At 49.3% G+C, this 19,274-nt stretch overlaps 1 protein-coding gene across 14 annotated transcripts in view; it reads right to left on the bottom strand.

Moving 5' to 3' along the window:
- Positions 1–17,650, bottom strand: part of RALGPS1 (Ral GEF with PH domain and SH3 binding motif 1) — a 302,633-nt gene extending 284,983 nt beyond the window's left edge. For 9 of the 14 annotated variants that reach the window (XM_024999163.2, XM_024999171.2, XM_024999174.2 and 6 more), the window contains exons 1-2: positions 17,420–17,650; positions 4,196–4,274 (exon numbers count right to left, since the gene is read on the bottom strand). The gene's annotated coding sequence lies outside the window, so the exon portion shown is untranslated. Of the gene's footprint in view, positions 1–4,195; positions 4,275–12,319; positions 12,456–16,863; positions 16,893–17,357 lie in introns of those variants that run through there. The other 5 variants (XM_024999173.2, XM_024999164.2, XM_059891505.1 and 2 more) reach the window with 4 other exon arrangements.
- Positions 17,651–19,274: the final 1,624 nt, after the last annotated feature.

Below are 19,274 nucleotides of genomic sequence, written 5' to 3'. Positions count from 1 at the left end.
TTGTTTTTTTTAAACCTGGTGATGTATCACGGGCTTCCCTCACGTCAACGTGGAGAGAGAGATCTGGTTGCTTTTTCAGTTCAGTTCAGTTCAGTCGCTCAGTCGTGTCCGACTCTTCGCGACCCCATGAACTGCAGCACGCCACGCCTCCCTGTCCATCACCAACTCCCGGAGTTCACTCAGACTCACGTCCATCGAGTCAGTGATGCCATCCAGCCATCTCATCCTCTGTCGTCCCCTTCTCCTCCTGCCCCCAATCCCTCTCAGCATTAGTCTTTTCCAATGAGTCAACTCTTCGCATGAGGTGGCCAAAGTACTGGAGCTTCAGCTTTCACAGCATTCCCTCCAAAGAAATCCCAGGGCTGATCTCCTTCAGAATGGACTGGTTGGATGTCCTTGCAGTCCAAGGGACTCTCAAGAGTCTTCTCCAACACCACAGTTCAAAAGCATCAATTCTTCGGCGCTCAGCCTTCTTCTTGCTTTTTAATAAATGCCTAATATGTGGCTGATGGGGGTTCCCATCCCTTCCACTTTTTGCCACTACAAACAGTGGTGCAGAAAACAGCTTTGTACTGCCTTTTGCATTGGGGCTTCTGCAGGTCTTGCTACTCAGCTGACAGATATGGATATTTAATACTCATTCGATATTTTCAGATTATATTCCCCAAAAGTTAGAACAATTCATACTCCCAAAAGCAGTGTAAGGGAGCACTCATTTCCCTCAGTCACTTGCTAACATTGGTTTTATCAATTTTTGTTAACATTTTGCCACTTAAAAAGGTAAAACAGAACTATTTTTATTTGCATTCTGCTAGTGATGATCTTTTGAGGCAGAAAGTCCCAACTTCTTTCTTTCTCCTTTACTTCTCCAGCAAGAAAACTCCTATTAGCTAAGCACACCCCATGGTCCCTTGTAGCTCGGTGTGGCTAAGCTCTACTCAGTGAGATGTAAATGTTAGTGCCGGGTGAGACTTCTGAGAAGTATGTGAAAGGGCATGCCTCTTCTCCTCTTTCTCCTTCTGGCTTCTAGAATGCAAATGTGATGACTGGACCTCAAGCAGCCATTTTGAGTCAGGAGGCAATCTGCTATGGCAGCAAGAGCATCGAGACATTAAGGAACCTGGCTCTGTGGTGACTTTGATTCCATCACTCCAACCTCTTTACTCTTTCATGAAATAGTATAAACTCCTACATGTTTAAGTCATTGTTATTCTGGGGTTATCTATTACATGTGACAAAATCTAGTCCTAACACACCTTCTGATCCCCAAGTCAAAACTGAGCCTTTATTTCTCTTTCTGTAACACACATAAATAACAATGCCTTGGTTTTTATTTTCCCTATGTTTATTTAAGTCTCTTAAAAGTGGAACACTCATTTCCCAACTCTCCTATCCATTCTCCCACAGGCTTGGGTTTTACAGAGATGGTTTAGAATTTTCAGCCTATTATGTTTTCTCATACAGCTCTCCTCTATTTTAAAAGTTCTTAATAACACAAAATAAAAATTCCACGTCACAGTAGCAATATCCTGTGAGATTAGTCTCTATGAGCCAAAGGGTGCACTGCCGCTCACTGCCCCCTCACTCTCCACATCCCCCACCCCAGGAACTCTGCTCTAATTGTCCTTAGGCTAGAGAACTTCGCTGGACATTTCCCTCAGGCACACTTACCAGATGACTTATGCTTTATGTCCTCACATGTGTGAAATGCCTTTCTTTCACAATGACCATGAGTGACAACTCAATGGGCACAGCAAGGACTGCAGCCCTCTCCCTTGAACAGTCTGGAGACCCCGGGCCACTGTCTTCCAGCCTCCAAGGCTGCATATAGGAGGCCCAATGTCAGCCTAATTCTCTCTACTTTGACAACAATCTGTTCTTTCTTCCTAAAAAATTTTAAGATTTTTCTCTCTCTTCTTGGAGTCTAGGACTTTTACTAGAAAGTAGGTCTGAGTGTTGGTTTTTGTGTGGGATGAAAGGATCCATTTAATCTGAAGAATCAAATCTTTCTTCAATTCAATGACATTTTCTTCTATTGTCTTCCTATTACTCCTCCATCTATTCTTTTTTCTCCTTCTGAAACTCCCATGACTCCATGCCAGGTCCCCTGGATAAGGTCTCCAAGGCCTTTCCCTGCGGACAGCATCTCACATTTTAGTTCATTATTTCCATTTCTTTTTATTATTTTTCTGGGTTTTGAGGCTTTTCTTCTACTGGACCTTCCAAACCACCAATTAAAGCCATGTTTTTTAGTTCCAGCAAGCCTCTGGTACACTTTAATTGCATCCTCGTCGGAATTCTCTAAAGTTCTTATACATCTTCTCCTTCTATCCTGCCTCAAAGGACCCACTGCTCCAAGTGTGAAGCTTGGCTCCCCTCTTTCACTGGCCAGGTCCCCACAAAGCTGTCATGTGTCTTTGCCTCCCAGAGGGCGCAGGTTCACGTAGCCCATGCTCACGGCAGACTGCTCGAGCTACGGCGGCACTGGTGAGCCTGGACAACTCCAGCCTCTGTTCAAGGGGACCCACGTGAAATGGGCCGGCACACTGTGATCTTCCTGCTGAGACATGCGGAGAGGACCCCCTGCCCTCTGGTCCCCTTGTGATGACAGGGGCCAGGAGCATTTCTGCCCAGACCCCCTGGGATCCGTGAAATTGAGCAGTCCCTCTGAGGGCACAGGCAGCAAGTAGGTAGCTGCAGCCCTGCCCATGGAATCCATCTCTCATCCGACTCAAAAGCACAGAAAAGAGGAACCCCATTTCTAGAACTAGACTAACCTAGAGTCAAAACTCAACTCGGCCACTTACTTGCTGTGTGATCTTGGGAAAATGACTTATCTCCCAGTCTCAGTTTTCTCATGTCCTCTTACCTTTAAACCAAGTATTTCCAGCAAGCTCCTTAAAGGAACCAATCCCTCTGATATATAAGTTTCAGGGAACTTGCTTCTTCTAAGCACTGTATGAATTACTTGTACTGTAATCAAGGAAGCCTAGGGCCCTGGCAGGAAAGCATCAGAAACTTTACCTTCTACCACTTTGTGAGAGTAGCTTGACAGAAGGGTAAGGTACTAGGAAGAATCTGAAAAATATTGTAATATTTCAGCTTTTAACACTTTTGTGACTACTCCAATCTGAATAAGATCTCCTAGGATTCTTCTAGGCAGATATTCCCCTGTGGTCATATGTTGTCTCAAGACCTGAGAACCATGGCTGCAGAGGGGATGGGTGCTGAGAACCATGAGCGAGTCCACGTTGGTTCCCGTCTGGTGACACTTATTGAGCACCTACTGTGTGTAAGGCATGGAGCAAAGCACTGCATGGAACACAATAATGAGCAAGACACAGCCCCTGCCTTAAAAGTGCTTGACGTCTAGTCAAGGAGATAAGGGGGAGGTCAAAAAAAAGCAGACTGCGATGCAGACTGTGGCCAAGGCCACAAGAGGCCTTGATATGACATGTGTCATGACAAGTGTCATGACAGTTTAAAAGAAGGAAAGCTTAAGTGAGTCAGGAGAGCAGAAAAGCATGCTTAGAAGAGGTGTCGGGTAGGCTGGACAGAACCTCAGGGAGCGAGGCGGGGGGGGAGGAAGTGGGCAGGAAGACAGGGGTTGACGAGTAGATTAGAGTCTCTGGAAGACCACGATCATGTCTTACTCACCTTCGTATTCCTTCCCCCATCCTCCCAGGGCCAAGCGTGACTCACACCACGGTTGGCCCTTTCTGACGAAGGCTCTGTAGCAAGGCTAGCCCAAAGTGAGGAGGGAAGTTGAACTGAGAGAGAGGGGGCAGAGGTTTGTGGGGTAAGACAAGGACTTGACTGAGGTTTGGAGAAAGGAGATCACCCAAGTCACCCCAACTGTAGGGAGCATGACACAGAACGTTCATCTTCTGACCAACAGGAGCAAAAGGATGACACCGAAACAGTGTGGCAACAAGAGCTTTTGCACGAGGAGGAGAGAGAGGAAGGAAAAAACCCTGATCCAAGAGTCAGGGGTGAAAACCCCAGAGCCCAAGTCTCTGGGTGTGGCTCACTGAGGACACCCGAGTCCCAGAAGCCCCTGTGCCCTCCACGGCCCCACAGGCTCGCGGCGGGAGGTTCTCTGACCTCACACCCAAACCAGCCGCACCTCTGGGTGCCACACCCTGGCCCTCTGCTCAAGAGGGCACAGGGCACCAGGGTCAGTGAACCCACTTACCAGGAACACGTGTTGGGCTTCATAATCCCAGGCCAACAGGATAAACCGTCCCAGCAGGTCTCTTTCCAAACAGGAGCCTCTGAAAAAGCAGGGGGGTAATTCGATTTACATGATGTTCCTTGTTTCTCGACACTCAACAAGGTCAGACCAAATATAGTACAACAAGATCTGATTCTGAGCCTGTTCTGTGAAATGTCACAAGCCTTCCCCATAGATCAATATGTGATACCATTTAGCCGATCGGGTAGCAAAGCCTGCCCTAAAATCACCAAAGTTAACTTAAATCTCTGTGGTCACTATTCTCCTTTCCCATCATGCTTTGGATACACGCTGGTGGAAGCACGGGAGGATCTGCCAGGAGACTCCACAGGAAGATGCATTCTGGCAGCTGCAAAGCCTGGCCAAGACCTCAGGAAGGGGCCCATGGGGAAAACTCAGGAGTACCTGGCACAAACACCCCAACCCTCAGAGCAAGTGGTCAGGGAGGCAGACCACGTGGCACAGGACAGGCATCCCGCACAGCCGTTGCAGAGGGCCCTGGGGCCAGTCTGCCTTCCCTCCAACAGAGCACCCCCTCTCCGCATCCTCCACCATCCCCAGGAGGGCAACCTCATGACCTCTTCCACTGAGGAAAGCTGACTTCACCTCCCTTGGGTCCCTCCTTTAACCTGAAGTTTCCGCATCGTCTCCTGGCACCCGACTCCCAACTCTGAGGAAGAGGTGTCCGCCTGAGACCCAGGGCTACCCAGGGCACCGCCACCTCCCCTCCAGCAGCCCACTTTGCACCCTCAGCCTCCTCCACTCTCTTGATCCTTCCCCATGCCTGAGAACACCCGAAGTTCTCCCCAGTCTTTCAAACAGCTTCGGTCCTTGAGCTCCAGGCCTCATCCTCCCCACACCACACCACCTTCCCACCACCCATTAGGTCAGCAGGACCTAACAGCTGAGCTTTGAACACGGTGCACCAGTCCCTCATCTCTCAGCCTCAATAATGACCTCGTTCTCCCCCTCTCCTCCTGTCTCCTCTGCTTGCCCCCTTCCCTTAGTCCTCCCACTTCCAGAGTTTCCTCGCAGCCCTTCCCCTGGGGTCCCTGGGACCCAAGGCGCTCAAGAGGCCAGGCTCTGCTTCCCTCTCTGGCTTCAGGCCACCCCCACCCCAGCCCACACTTCGTGTTCCAGAAGCAAGAAAACAACCCAAACACAGGCTGCTGACCCAAACTGACTGAGGCTCCCTCCTCACCACCTGCTTCCCGCAGCCAGGCCCTTGCTTGGGCTGCCCCTTCTGTTATGACCTTGAGCTACAGCTCATCAAACTCTCCAGTCCTTCACTACTAACAGCTGAACATGCATTGAGCAAGTACCTCTTACATACATAAGCTTATTTGTAAATTAAATATATGTTCTAAGGTACTGATATGTTCGTTACCTTACAAAACAAATGCAAAGATCAAAGGAAGAGATAAAGATGAAGTATGTTAAAATGATTATTTTACTCATCAATACAAAAAAACTTCCATTCTCACCATTAATCATAATTTGAGTGGAACATGACTGATAAGCTTCCTTCCGTCAGCGTTTTAAACAAACTTCCCATGGAAATGCAACATGCGTGCAGAAGAAATGCATACAGAACACAATGCAAGTGCACAGGTCAAAGGGGTCTCACAAAGTGAACACACCCAGGTCACAGCACCCGGATGGGGTGAAAACACCGTGATCCCCTCCAAAAACCCACCACACCTCCTTCCATCTCTACCAGCCTCCCACGGGTGGCCACCACTCTGGTTTTCAACAGCAGAGATTACGTCTGCCTATTTAAACTTTCTATGAATGGAGCCATACAGGACATGATCTTTTGTGCCTGAATGAACATTATGTTTGTGAAATTCATCCTGATTTTCCATGGTTGTTCACTTACTGTTTTCCCACTGTGGGAGTTTACTGTTCCTGTCCACTCTATACCAACGGACACTGGGACTGTTTCCAGCCTGGGCCATCACAGGGGTGCTGCTGTAAGCCTTCTGAGTGGTGCCATGTGGTACATTCATATGCCTTCATGCTGGGTTGATACCCAAGAGTGGAACTACCGGGTCATAGCTGATTAAATGTTCAGCTTTGTTGGATGATGGCAAGCAGTTCTCCAGACTGGCTAAACTGATCTACACACCCAGCAGCAGGCTGTGAGCATTCTGGCTGCTCCACATCTTTGCTAGCACTTGAAGTGCTGGCATGCTCAGCTGCATGCCAATCAACTGATTCTTTGCGACCCCACGGGCTGCAGTCCTGCAGGCCCCTCTGTCCATGGAGTTTCCCAGGCAAAAACACTGGAATGAGGGCCTTCCCTGGTGGTCCAGTGGTTAAGACTTCGCCTTGCAATGCAGGGGGTGCAGGTTTGATCCCTGGTTGGGAAGGTAAGATCCCACATGCTTCGCAGCCAAAAAACAAAACATACAAGAAAAACACTGGACTGAGTCGCCACTTCCTTCTCTGGGGATCTTCCCAACCCAGGGATCAAACCCACATCTTTCGCATTTCCTGCACTGGCAGGTGGATTTTTTTATCACTGTGCCAGCACTTGAAATAGTCTTCTTTTTTTATTATTATTATTTTAGTGGCCCTGATCAGTAAGATATCACAAAGTCAGTATTATGATCACCTTTAAAGAAGACTGAAATTAAGTGCCTCTCTCGAGGCTCACAAAACTAAGCGACTCAGAGCAGGAACCAAGGTTTTCTGACTCCAAACAGTGTACTGTTGCAACCTGCAGCCACTTCTTCTCCTGGCTAACCCCAACTCCTCTTTCCTCTGAGAAGCAATCTCTGATCGCCCAGCCAGGTAAAGCCATCTGGCTTATGGCCTCTGAGCACCTTGTACTCTTCTTTTGTAGCCAGTGTCAGTGCTCTAATTAACCTTTCCAACACTTATTTGTTTTATTTTGGACTTATTTTTACACTTACATACCTCTGCTGCTGCTGCTAAGTTGCTTCGGTCATGTCCGACTCTTTGCGACCCCATAGACGGCAGCCCACCAGGCTCCCCCGTCCCTGGGATTCTCCAGGCAAGAACATTGGAGTGGGTTGCCATTTCCTTCTCCAATGCAGGAAAGTAAAAAGTGAAAGTGAAGTCACTCAGTCATGTCCGACTCTTCACGACCCCATGGACTGCAGCCCACCAGGCTCCTCTGTCCATGGGATTTTCCAGGCAAGAGTACTGGAGTGGGGTGCCATTGCCTTCTCCCATTCAAATGCTAGTACTTCCCAATTTTATACATTAAGTAGGCTTCCCTGGTGGCTCAGACAGCAAAGAATTCACCTGCAATACAGGAGACCTGGGTTTGATTCCTGGGTTGGGAAGATCCCCTGGAGAAGGGAATGGCAACCCACTCCAGCCATGGACAGAGGAGCCTGGCAGGCTACAGTCCATAGGGTTGCAAAGAGTTGGACACAACTGAGTGACTAACACACACACACAGAGAATAACCTTTCCTGGTTGGGCGTTGGCTCAGCCATCGTGCCCCCACCACACAGAGCCTCACTGGAAACTGCCTTTTGATGGACGTGGCCTATGAGCAACACTACATGAGAGGCAGGCAGCTGCTGAGAAACTGCAACACACAGATGGAAGTCCACAGGTTTTACAGGTGGAGAGTCAGGACGCCTGAGTCTGAAAACCCTGGCAAAGTCCATCCACCCTCATGTGGAAAGCAGGAAGAGCAGCCCTGATGACCTCTCACCTTCAGATCTGACTGACACTGTATCTGATAAGCACAAAGTCTGCAGCAGTGCTCACAGCAAAAGAGCCCAAGGCAGGTACACCCAGAGATAAATTAGAAAAACAGGCTAACTGAAGCAATTAGCATCTTTTGAAAGCATCAAAATAATGCTACATATCAGGGCTTCCCAGGTGGCACTCATGGTGAAGAAACTGATTACCAAAGCAGGAGAAGTAAGAGATGAGAGTTCAATTGCTGGGTCGGGAAGATCCCCTGGAGGCATGGCCATTCCAGTATTCTTGCCTGCAGAATCCCATGGACAGAGAAGCCTGGCAGGCTACAGTCCATAGGGTCATAAAAAGTCACAGAAAGCGAAGAGAAACTAAAGAGCCTCTTGACAATCACGAAAGAGCAGAGTGAAAAAGTTGGCTTAAAACTCAACATTCAAAAAACTAAGATCCTGGCATCCGATCCCATCACTTCATGGCAAACAGAAGGTGCAAACAGTGACAGATTTTCTTTTCCTGGGCTCCAAAATCACTGCGGATGGTGACTGCAGCCGTGAAACTAAACGACACTTGCTCCTTGCAAGGAAAGCTATGACAAACCTAGACAGTGTATCAAGAAGCAGAGATGTCACCTTGCTGACAAAGGTTCACATAGTCGAAGCTATGGTTTTTTCCAGTAGTCACATATGGATGTGAGAGTTGGGCCATGAAGAGGGCTGAGCGCTGAAGAATGGATGTTTTTGAATTGCGGTGCGGGAGAAGACTCTTGAGAGTCCCTTGGACTGCAAGGAAATCAAACCAGTCAATCCTAAAGGGAAACAATCCTGAATATTCATTGGAAGGACTGAAGCTGAAGCTCCAATACTTTGGCCATCTGAGGCAAAGAGCCACCTCACTGGAAAAGACCCTGATGCTGGGAAAGACTGAGGGTAGGAGAAGGGGACAACAGAGGGTAAGATGGTTGGATGGCATCACTGATGCGATAGACATGAGTTTGAGTGGGCTCTGGGAGTTAGTGATGGACAGGGAAGCCTGGCGTGCTGCAGTCCATAGGGTGGCAAAGAGTCGGACAAGACTCCATGACTAAACAATGACAACAACGCTACATATCAGTCAGCAAGTAACTTCTAGTCTTACCAAAAATTTTCCCAAAAAGAACAAATTCTAATCTTAGTCACCGACCAATCAGCACATACACCAATCCTGAACCTTCGTTGTGTACACGAAAGATCAGTGTTTCCTGATCTCAGACCTTAAAGCCATCGTCCCAAATTGAACTCAACTTTTCAAATTATCAGGAAAAAACAACTAAAACCAAGAGGAACTGCTGCAAGAACCTTTTCTCCATGAATCTATTTACCTGTCTCACCTGTGGCTCTTCCAATGTGTGTCAGAAACCACACCTCAAGGCAGCATGGGCTGTGAGAAAAGACACTTGAGGAGCCCTCTGTGTCTCCCATAGCTCCATCTTGGGCAATCTGTTCACCCTCTCTGAGCTTCAGTTTTCTCCTCCAAAGACCAAAGTCGACCCCCACCTACCCCGCAGAATCAATATGAGGCTAAAAAACAAGGTGTCGAGACTTTGTAAAGTGCTCAAATATTTTATGATGAAGGGACCTCAGATCCAACAGCTTTCTCGTTTTACAGGTTCAGATCAGTCACTGGGCTCTCGCCCTTTATTCCATGTGTCCCTGTAACAAACATTTATGGACTACTTACTCCGTGCCGGAAGCTGCGCCAGGCACGGAGGACCGGATGGTGGGCAGAGAAGCCACAGTCCGTGGTGTGACAGGATGGCACACACCGTACCGGGGGACTCACAGTTACGCTGAAGAGCAAGCTGTTACACCTGCGGGCCACGTAAACCATTTGGCTTTTTTCTGAGAGAAACCAGAAGCAGAGGGAACACCACACTCAGACTGTTCTGGCTGCCGGTTACTAGCCCTGGGCTAGGCCCTGAACGTGGAGAAAAAATGCAGACTGACTCTGCAAAGTCTGGGATCGGGGTGAGAGGAAGCTGAGGCCGGTCACACAGTGTTACTACCCGCTACACCAGGGCGCTGTGGGAACCCAGTGGGAACAACCCTAGACACCAGTGGACTCAAAGTGCTAGAGATACGGGGCCTAGAGAGGGGGGGAAAAAAAAACAAAACAGCTACAGAGAGGGCACAGAACAAGAAATATCAACATAGTGAAAGTCCCTAATTCCACATAACAGACTTGACTGCCACAAAAAGAGACACACCAAATTCTCCAGAATTCACTAATTTGTTTTCCATAAATATTTAGTAACTCAGAAATGTATCAAAAGCACAGATTTCCCCTGACCTACTTATCAAGCTCATACAAGAGTGGGTGAGAATTACTGTATCCAATAAATACGAACTTAATTATTCATCATTCTTTCTTTTGTCTCTAATAAGATGATTTTCATGGGAACTTTTTTTTTCAAGGAAACTTTTGACAGTTGAGGCCAAATATTTACATTTTCTTCTGATTACTCAAGTAACTGTCTTAACCTTAAAATACAATCAGATAATAAAAACATTTAAATCCTAATGAGGGAAAAGTATAATGTTGCATGAGTTTATATTATATATGAGTTTATACTAAAGTCCCATTATTCACATGGAATCACAGAACAGGGGGACAGCAAGAACTTGGGAAACCAGCCTTCAGTTCCTGGACGGGTCTGAGACAGGCCCACCCACGAGGTTGACTCCATCCTCCCACGCACCAGCATCTTCTGCTTTTGTGGGGGTCCAGGCTTGCGTGCACAGTCCCAAGGCAGGCTGAGCACTGCCTGCTAGCCGGGGTGCTCCCAGCAGCCTGCCACCCTCTCCACACTTTCCACATGCAATAACTCACATAACTCATAGGCAGTAAGTGAGCATCCCCCCAAACAGGCATCCTGACAGCCCTGGATGTCAACAGGTTAACAGAGCTCACCCTCACTGAATGTTCATGACGTGGAGCACTATGCCAAGCCCTGTTCCTCTCATCTCCTTAAAGTCAGGTAAGAACCAGGGGGAGGTAAGTATCATTGTGCTTCCCGTGTTGATTAGCAAACAGAGCATTGGTCACTTGCCTGAAGCCACAGGGCTAGCAAGTGGGGCCGGGACATAAACCCACACAAGCCTGACTTCAAGGTCTGCTAGAAGTGCTGCCCTGTCTGCTTCGCCGACACTGAGGCGGTGTCTCCTGTAGAGAACACATTGGACCTGAAAGCTCTGCAAAATAATGGGGGTGGGGGGAATGTGCCTCTCCGGGTCTGCACAGTCTGCTCTCCTCAGAAAGTGCAGGTGAGACAAGCCGGACTCATGCCTCCCGTGCGGAAAAGCCATGGAACTGATCAGTGCAGGGGATCAAAGAGAAGGGGCTCGGGGTGGTGCTGGGCTGGGACCACCTGTGAGAAGGCCCCAAGCAGAAAAGGGAGAAGAATCACTTGTGGGCCCGTGAGGAAAGCCCCAAGGACTCCTCGAGCACTCTATGACCTCAGAGCTGGTTTCTCAGACGCCGTGGCCATCACCTTCACCTTCACCACTGACTGGCACCATCACCGCTATACTGGAACCCAGAGAAAACAGCCAAACGAGTGCTTCCTGGTGCTGCCCCAACACTAAGGATAATCAAGTACAATGAGCACTCTGTAAGCATAAGTTTCTGTCAGGCAGGGCGCTGAGCAACCCACAGCATTATTTCACAGAATCTCCAACAACAGCCTCCAGGCAGGTAACCCTGCCATTCCCATTATCGTCACTGAGACTAACAATGGGAAAGACGCTTGCCCACAGTTACAAAGGTTGTGTGTGGATGAGTCAGAATCGGAACCCAGGTCTAGCGCCAGAGTTGGAATCTGCTTGGCCACATCACTTGGGGTCCTCTGTCGTCACCACTCCCCTTCTGGTCACGTTCTGTTTGCACCTGATTCCTCCACTAGCCGTCAGCTCCGAGGGTAGGACACAACTCTTCCATCTCCACGTGGCCAGCACTCAGCAAAGAGCTGGGCCCAAAGCAAGAGCACAGCAAGGCTGGTGGATGAATGCCCACAGGAAGGAAGTGGCCCCAGAAATGCCTCAGGATGCCCCTCGAGGAGGCCAACCCAACCACTGCTCCCCATCCCTCATCAGCAACTACAGACCACCTACTCAGCTCCCTGCGGCCTGCTCCTCCACTAGCCCACCTCAGCAGCCACACTTCTGAGGAAGGGGGAGGTGAGCTTCAGCAAGCGTGAGCAGTTCATTTTCAGACTTATCCTTCTTTCTGTTTCCCCGTCTTGTCCTGGACTATCTGGAGCAAATAGTTCTTCCCTCTCCCAAGACTCAGTAGGACAAGTACCACCATTCAGACCCAAAACCTACAGCTGGCAGACAGCTGTGTGTGTCTCGGTCAGCACTCAAGTACCTGGAGAATGAAGCAACAGAGTCCAGAGTCTGGGTTTCATCAGAGACCTGAAGACCTATCGAGAAGAGTGTGCCAGCATTTGGTAGCATGACTTGTCTGAGCAGAGGTCCATCACGAGGTCCACCAAGAGTCTACCCTGGAAACGCGGGAGCAAAGAAAGTAGGAGACTTTCCCTGTGCAGAGGAGACACGGGCATAAAACAACGTGTGCGATAGCGAGGTGTATGCTCCAATCCAGGTTACTCACACAAGAATGCCAAGGGAGCGCAGACAGGAGTGGTCACTTGCAGAAGAATTCAGTGGGTTTCACAGAGGAGGTGGCAAGCCATTCCCAAACCACAAAGGGAGAAGTCATTGTTTCCTGCCTCCATGACCCCCACACTGCCCAATTCCGCACCCCTGGGCCCTGTTCTAGCTTCAGTGACCTGTGTGCCAGTCTCCCTGCAGAGCATGTGAGCACCTCATGAGGGCAAGGACTTTGAGCATCTCCTGTGGCTCACCCTCCACCGCCCAGTAAGTGTCTGCTAACAAAGATTATTAATAACCCAGCAGCTACCCCTTGTGGAGCATCTACCAAGACCTATTCCCGCAAGTACTTCCCACACATGATCTCGTTTCTTCTTCACAAAAAGCCCCCAAAGGCAGATCCTATTATCACCATCCATTTAACAGATAAGGAAACTGAAAGGAAGGAAGATTAGGTAAATTGCCCCAAGTCATATCGCTGGTAAGTGACAGGGCTGGACTTTGAATCATGGGCTGAAGGGAAAACCAGTTTTCAATTACTAGTGAACAAATCCCTTTTCCTTTCTCTTTCTGTGTCTGCCTTGCATCCAGATACATGGACTGCCCTTTAGTCTACTGTTCACTGGAACTGGAGCCTTTTCTTCCCTCGAGAAAAACAAGGGCTGTCTCTTGTTAGTCTTCTAAACAATGACTGCTGACCATTACTGAGTAAACATCAGGGAGAGTGGGGGAGAGTGGAGACACAAAATTGTGCTCAAGGCGTCGGTGAAAAAAAACATCTATTAAAGAGGAACTGTATGTACCAATTAGAACATTTTCCAATGCTGGGACACTTTCCAAAAGAAATCAAGTAAATAAACACAGGAGCAAAAGTATGTATAGGATGCTATTCCTTGCGTAAGAGAAAGAATATATAACAAACAAGAAAATGATAATAGTGGTTACCACTAGAGAGAAGACTGGGAACTGGAAGCTTGAGACAAGAAAGACACTTACTTTACAATTTTCCCCCCTTGAAATACTTATCTTTTAGAAAAAAAAAAAAAAATCTATGTGTGATTTTTTTTTAATTCTTAAAAAAAATAAGATAAAAACATCATTTAAAGAAACTCCTTATTGCCAAGCCTTTTCCAAATGCTCACGTACATATGACTGCAACCATGAAAAAAAACTTGTATGTTTGTGAAAATTGGAGTGAACTTAATTTGTAGTGAAAGAGGACTGTGAAATAACTTTCGTCTTTCATGTTGAGCTTCACTAATTTCACGATAAAGCTGTTGCAACTTTTTTTTCTTCAATAAACAAAATGCACTTTGAAGGTACAGATACAACATCCATATAAGCAGCAGGGATAAGATGCCACACCTTCTTCTGAAAGTCCCTCATTCGTCCCTTCAACAAGTATTTAATGAGCACCTACTGTGTGCCAGACAAAGCACTCAACAGGTATTTTTTGATAAACAGTTCAGTTGGTAAAGAATCTGCCTGCAATGCAGGAGACCCTGGTTTGATTCCTGGGTTGGGAAGATCCGCTGGAGAAGGGATGGGTTACCCACTCTAGTATTCTTGGGCTTCCCTTGTGGCTCAGCTGGTAAAGAATCTGCCTGCAATGTGGGAGACCTGGGTTGGGAAGATCCCTGGAGAAGGGAAAGGCTACCTACTCCAGTATTCTGGCCTGGGGAATTCTATGGACTGTATAGTCCATGGGGTCACAAAGAGTTGGACAACTGAGCGGCTTTCACTTTCACTATGTGCCAGGCAAAGCACTCAACAGGTATTTTTAAAAGAAGAACTAAGTAACGGGTCATCAGTGTCCTCCCTCCTGCCCTGCGGGAAAACATGCTCATCAGAATGCCAGAGCTAGGACCACTCTTGCCTGATGTTCACATATCCTCTCTCAGCTAAGAAAACTGAGGCCTGGACAGGGGAAGGCCTGATAGAGGTCACACGAGAAGCGAAGGCCTCACAATGACCAGTCCTGCTCTCCTTACATAGGACGTTCTATTTTGTTGTGTTGAAAGATGGGTGGTCAGGGAGGGGCAGAAACAGACCCTAACAACAAAGGCCTAATACATCAGGTGTCTTCACGTATCTAGCCACGTGCACTCTTCACAGCAACCTCTCAAGGTGGGCATGATTATCCCTGTGTTATAAATAAGGAGACTAAAGCTCTGAGAAGTCAAGAAACTGGTGTGTGAGGCTTCGAAGGCAGCTCTGTCTGACTTCCGAGCCAGAGCTCTTACCCTCCATGCTGAAAAGGAAAATCAAGTTTAAAAGGTAGACTGGAGCCATATCACGGAGAACCCTGGATGCGATATTTTCATTAATGAAGTTTCTCTCTCAACCTTGAATGCGGTCACTCAAACACTACCAACCAAAAAGCCAATTCTCTCATTACCCAATACATTTTCTAGCTCTCGTGGACCACCAAGTTTGGGCTTTTCTTTGAACCCACAGAGCACGATCATTACCCAGAGCACAGCACTCTCTGAGTCATTTACATAGTTTCTGCTGGGACAGTACGGGATGCCTTTAGAGCCTCTGGGTCCTGCCACACGAGCACAGACCCCAGTAAGGACCCACATCTGAGACAACATCCCCATGATGCCACTGGGTCATGCCACACCAAATGGTAGTGAGAGAGGCCAGCACCATGGCAGTTGGTTCCCCAAAGTCCCAGTGCCTGAAACGAAGAAAAGTGCAGGTTCATTCAGGAGAAGCCTCCTCCTGCCGCTCTTCTGTCCATGCAACACAGGTGGGACGAACTGGTCACACTGCTGGTGAGCAAAGGCAATGAGGTCACACGCTTGGCTATGGGATACTCTTCCAAATAGGAGGGAGTCCCATCATCTTGCTTTCCTCTCTCCATCACATGGAAACCTAACCAAGTTTTGGCATTCCCCTCTTTTGGGTGTCTTCCTTCTGGAATGTGATAAAAATCAGTGTTCATACTCGGATGGGGAAGGGAAATTCCATAAGGCTCAAGTCTGAGCTTCGTGTTCCAATTCAGAGTCTTCACTGGAGTTGAGGTCTAAAGGTCAGCAAACAATTAAATGTTCTGGTGCTTTCCATCTGCCACAGCTGCCTCACAGGCCTCATAGGAAGCAGGAGTCACCATCCCACCACAAACCTCATCCCCACTACCTACCTCAGCCCCACCTCGAACAAGAAAGCGGTCTACCGATTAGAAATCCCCTCCACAGGCTTCCCTGGTGGCTCAGTGGTAAAGAATCCGCCTGCCATTGCAGGAGTCACAGGTGCTATCCCTGATCTGGGAAGATCCTACATACCTCGGAGCAGCTAAGCACGTGCAACCCAATGACAGCTTGTACTCTAGAGCCCACAGCTCTCTAGAGAGCCACGACTCCTGAAGCCTGCACGCCCTAGAGCCCATGCTCTGCAACAAGAGAAGCCTCAGCAAAGAGAAGCCCTCGCACCACAACAAAGAGTAGCCCCCACTCGCTGCAACTAGAGAAAAGCCTGCACAGCAAAGAAGATCCAGCAAAGCCAAAACTAAATTGATTGATTAAATTAAAAAAAAAATCCCCTCCTCTTTCGACCCTCAGTTTCCAAACACAATCTGCCCACTAGCACAGAGGCAGCAGACTCATAGCTTTACACAAAGATGTCCTCAGTCTGTCCCACCCTCACAAGCCCCCTGAGGGGAACACAAGGCAGGTACCAGGATGCACACCTCGCATAGGAAGAAACAAAGCTCAGAGGTGAGAGGCTGTCCCAGGCAACAAAGAGGCAAAAGCCTCTGAACCCTCATTCCTGTTCTGCCCCCTCACCAGGCTGCCACTTCAATCTTCTGGAGACGACCACTGTTAAGATTTGCAGCAGCCTCCAGGTCCCAGGAGCCAGTCGGCCAAGAACCCTTCCACCCTTCCAGCTTCACACTAACTACTCTTCAAGCACACACATTTCTCAACAGCTGATAGAATGAAAGCCAACGGGCGGCCCCCACCCCACTCCGCCCCAATCGAGGCATGCCCCCTGCAACAGCGACACGAAAAAGCCTCCCCGAGATTGAAAACCAGTGCGCCCCACGTCAGGCCACTGCGAGGCATAGGGGAAGCCGCCAGCCTAGTAACCAGGGCAGCTGAGACCCAAGTCCGACTCAGGAGGAGCACAGGCAAGGCCGAGCTGGCCCTTCCGGCCCAGCGGCGGCAACCCTCGAAGCCTCCAGAATCCTCAGAAAGCCCAAAGCTCCTGCTTCCCCTCAAAAAAAAAAAAAAAAAAAAAAATCCCGGCAGAGGAGAAAGCAGCATTCCCTTCTCCCCGCGACCCCTCACTCACCCTCTGGCCGCTGCTCACCTGGGGCCCCCGCTTCCGGACCTGCAACCACTCGGGGCCCCGCCCCCCACCCCCCTGCAGGTCTCCCCGGCCCCGCCCCCCTTGCACCTGTGGTGTCCTCAAGGCCCGGCCGGTCCGGCCGCTTCGGCCTCACCTCGCAGCCCCCTCCCCCTGGCAAACCTGTGGTTCCCACCTGGCCCCGCCCCCCCCGCACCTGCAGCCCCTCAGCCCTTCCTAACTGCCTCCTCCAGCCCCGCCCCACGCACCTGCGGCCTTTCCCCAACTCCAAACCCGCCCCTCCACACACACACCTGCCGTCCCCCAGACCAAAACCCCCATCCCCATCACGCACCTAAAGCCCCCCGGCCCGGCCCCAGTGCCCCCCAGACCGCCTGAAACAACCCCACCACCACCACCCCCCAGCCCCGCCTCCCGCCCCAAGGCCCCACCCCTGCCGGGCGGCAGGCACCCCCGCCTAAGGGTCCCGCCCCTCGCACCTGCAGCTCTCTCCGGCCCGGCCCTCAGGGTCCCGCCCCGCCCCGCCGGCCGCTCCTCTCACCGCCCGCTCTCGCCGCCGCAGTCCTGGCCGGTCACCTTGACGCGGGCCGCAGCGGCTGCCGCCGCCTCCTCATGGCCCTGGGAACGGCCCAGGCGGCAGCGGCGACTTCGCTCGGAGGCTGGAGCCGGGCCGAGCCGGGCCAGGGCCGGGCCGGGCGCAGCTGGAGCGCGGGCCGACGCGGGAGCAGAGCCGGTGCCCAGCCGCAGTAGGAACCGTCCGCTCCTGGAGGGGGGGGGGTGGTCTGAGCGGCGGGCCTCTCAGCCAATAGGCGCGCGGAATCGGACTCCTCTCCCCAATCAGCTCACTGCAGAGGCGGAGACACGCAAATCGGCCGGCTGGGCGCTCCAGTGCGCAGCCGCTGCAACCCAGGTCCTCCCTGGCCTCGGCCTCCGCTAGAAGCCCTCAGACGCGGTCTCCGCCTGCAAGGATGCTCTGCAGCCTGCACACTCCGATCAGCGCCCCGCCACGCCCATCTTCTTCCTAGAAATAGCAGTGCATCTTATTCCCCATACATCCTTCCAGGCCTCATACAGTTTCCCTTTGAAATCCCTACCTAAGATTCATTTGTTTTTCAACAACAAAAAAATGGCTTTGTGAGAAACATCACCTGAATGCCCATTCTTTATGACTCGGAGGTAGGCACAGAACACAGAACATCAAAGCCAGAAGAAACCTTCGGGAGCCTCGAGTCCAATCCATTTCATTTATATCTGGGCAAAATCAGGCCTCTCGAGGTAAAAAGACTTGCCCAAGACCACATAAGTACAAAGCTGGGAAATGGAGTTGTCTCATCTTTCGGCTCCCAGATCCTTTTCTCTGTGCCACGCACGATGAGATGAGCAGAAAGGTTAAGTCATTTGATCAAAAGACCCCCGAGATAATAAGTTGTAAAGGCGGCGGAAGCCAGTTCTGTGAAGCCCTGCAAGTCAGAACCACAGAAAATCTCTGTTCTGCCTCCCACAGAATGGAGGCTCTATGTCCTACGTTACTCTGAATGATTCTTGGATGCACAAACAAGTAGTATAAGTCATTTCTGACAACTTTCGAATTCATTCTGCAGTAATATCAGAGTATGAAAAGATTTGTTACTGTCTTCCCATAGCTGATGGAAGAAAAAGAGAGAAACAAATGAACAGAAGAGAAACAGGGTCAGTGGAAATTAATGCATTTCTAAATCTTCAGGGATCTCCAAGGGAAATTTCTGCCATCTTGCATTAAGATAAGAATAATTATCAAAGAAGCTACTTAGCTATTTTACTGAAAGAGAACAGGAGACAATACAATGCAATGATTCATTCTGCTCAGAACCTCTGTATTCAGAAATGCACAGGGTGGGGGTTGAGTGCTAAAGCTGGGAACTTTTGACTACCTGAGTCCAAACGCTGCTTCTGCCACCAGCAAGTTGTGTGTAGATTAGCACTTTACTTACTGTCTATGGGCCTCGGTTTCTTTCTTGAAAAATAAGTGTGCTGAAAATAGCACCCTCTTCAGAAAGACTGCTGGGAAGATTAAATGAGATGACATGTGGAAGAAGCCCTAGTACCTAACAGTAGCTCAGTAAACATTAGCTGTTGTTATTTCTACCTGTGTGACTTAGGGCAAGCGTGGAAGTTCAGCACAGTGTGTGTAATATATGCTTGCTAAATGGCATCTCTTATTTTTAAAATGATTATGCATAACTTCTAAGTTTTCTTCAATTAACATAGATTCTTTTGTAATATATCAAAAAGTTATTGTAAACCCAAATTTAAAATGAGAAAAGGATCTGAATCCAAATGCCAATAAGCATGTGGAAAGATGTTCAATATAATTAGCCATCAGAAAAATGTAAATCAAAACCACAATAGGATACCAC

Source organism: Bos taurus, chromosome 11, assembly GCF_002263795.3.
Source record: "Bos taurus isolate L1 Dominette 01449 registration number 42190680 breed Hereford chromosome 11, ARS-UCD2.0, whole genome shotgun sequence".
NCBI classification, from domain to species: Eukaryota; Metazoa; Chordata; class Mammalia; order Artiodactyla; family Bovidae; genus Bos; species Bos taurus.
The sequence above is the reverse complement of the archived record's forward strand: the minus strand, read 5'-3'. Positions and strand labels throughout refer to the sequence as shown.